The following is a 2,322-nucleotide window of genomic DNA, read 5'->3' as shown; positions in this document are numbered from 1 at the left end:
TCTACTAATGAGTGAAAAATAAAGTTGTGTTTGCTAAGGCCGCTCACTTGTTTTATTTCTGGACAGCACCTTTAAGAAACTTAGGCAAACTCTTCCTATAAGCTTTAAATTTCACCTTCCATCGATCACATAGAACTTTCTTTAGTGTGATTAGTGTAACAGCAAAGACAATCACCCCACTTTCCATCGTAGTCATTACTTGTGTGCTTCTATCAACAGTATTAAGTTCTCCAGTTCCACTACATCTTGAAATTCTAACATCTTAGGAAAAAGATATCTAAAGGCATTCACCTCTGTTCCTCGAACTATGGCAACAGAGTTAACATTCAGTTTCTGAAACTCGGAACAGCAAGTCCTCATTGGTGTATAATGAAAAAAAAATTATATATATATATATATATATATATATATATATATATATATACACCAAAGCAGTTTCCTTAAAAATGAAGGTTGAGAAAACTAGAAACCGGCTGTCTTCTTCTCTGTGTAGCTCTAAAAGTACTTCCTCATGTCTCTTTCTCCCTCCTCCTCCTCCTTCTCTTTTCTCTCTCTTTCTCTCTTTTCCAAGGCGTCTCAGTGGTATAGTGGTTAAAACAAATATCTGCTAACTGAAAAGTTAGACTTTTGATTCCGTTAATTGCTCTATGGGAGAAAAGATGTAGCAGTTTACTTTTATAAAGTTGTATAGCCTTGTAAATATTATGGGACCATGCTAATCTGATCTGTAAGGTCACTAAGAGTCAGAATTGATGAGATCAAATATGGAAAACCATCACCACTGGATCAATATGCACTATCATGATAGAGGAGAGAAGATTGAGATTGCCAACAATTACATTTTTTTTAATTCAAGTACATGAAAGGCACATGGATGGTGAAATTTTGTCTCACATACTTTGGGTATATTGTCAGTAATGAACAGCCCTTGGAAAAAAAGGCACTAGGCTGGGAGAGGTGGAGGGTCACAGAAAGAGAGGAAGACCTTCAACAAAACGGACAAAACAGATTGGCACAATGACTGTAACAGTGGGGTCAAGTATATGAGAGATGGTGAGGATGGCACAGAATAGGGGCAGATTCAGATCTGTTGTTCATAGGGTCACTATGAGTCTTGGATGACTTGATAGCACCTAACAACAACAACAGCAACAATGCAGTCACATGGTAAAAGCCAAAGATGCTAACTGTGAGAGCTATTTTAAACAAGAAATTCATGACACCACCCAATTACAGAGTCCTTTGCAGAGGACTTCAATGATTTCACTTTAGTTGGATTCACAATCCATATCCAGGTTAACAGCAGTCAAAAAATAAGAAGAAAGGGTACAGAGTGGAAGGAGTGAGTAGGCTGTGTCTGGCTTCCACTCTTACAGCCGTTATAATACGTTGAGCTCCATAGAGATAGCATTGGGCCTGGTAGTGCTGGACAGCTCTGGGTGACTCTGTGTTTCAGGGATGAGAAATAACTAACTATGGGCAAAGGAGATTCTAAGAAGACAAGAAGCAAAATGTCATTGTATGCATTTTTCATACAAATCTGCTGAGAGGAGCAAAAAAGTAGCACCCAGATGCTTCTGTCAACTTCGCAGAATTTTCTAAGAAGTTCTAAGAGAGGTGGAAGACCATGTCTGCTAAAGAAATAGGTAAATTGGACAAGGCCCATTATGAGAGAGAGATGAAAACCTATCTATATCCTTCCTAAGGGCGAAACAAAAAAGTTCAAACATCCCAATGCACCCAATAGACCCCCTTTGGTCCTTGTTTTGCTCTGAGTATCACTCCAAAATCAAAGGTGAACGCTCTGGCTACTTTCTGTTAGTGATGTTGCAACAAAGCTGGGAGGGATGGTGGAAAAATACTGCTGCCGATGACAAGCAGCCCTGTAAGAAGAAGGCTGCTAAACTGAAGGAGAAGTACGAGAAGAATATTGCTGCATGCAGAGCTAATGGCAAGCATGATGCAGCCAAAAAGGGAGTTGGCAAGGCTGAGAAAGGCAAGAAGAGGAAGGAAGAGGAAGAAGATGAGGGGGAGGAGGAGAAGAAGGAGGATGAAGATGAAGAGGATGATGCTGAGGGTGAATAGTTTGGTTGTAACACAGTTGTTTGTTGTGTTTTTTTGTCTTGTTTATAAAGCATATTGGACAGTGAATAGGGATGATAGAAAGAGGATTGATGCCCTTGAGCTGTGGTGCTGGAGAAGAGTGTTGAATATACCATGGACTGCTAGGAGAACAAACAGGTTTGTCCTGGAGAAGGTGAAGCCGGAATGCTCCTTGGAGTCAAGGATTCTGAAGCTCTGTCTGACATACTTTGGGGATGT

This window comes from Elephantulus edwardii, unplaced genomic scaffold (assembly GCF_000299155.1).
Source record: "Elephantulus edwardii isolate Elephantulus edwardi_28Jun2011 unplaced genomic scaffold, EleEdw1.0 scaffold00099, whole genome shotgun sequence".
Lineage (NCBI taxonomy): Eukaryota > Metazoa > Chordata > Mammalia > Macroscelidea > Macroscelididae > Elephantulus > Elephantulus edwardii.
The sequence above is the reverse complement of the archived record's forward strand: the minus strand, read 5'-3'. Positions refer to the sequence as shown.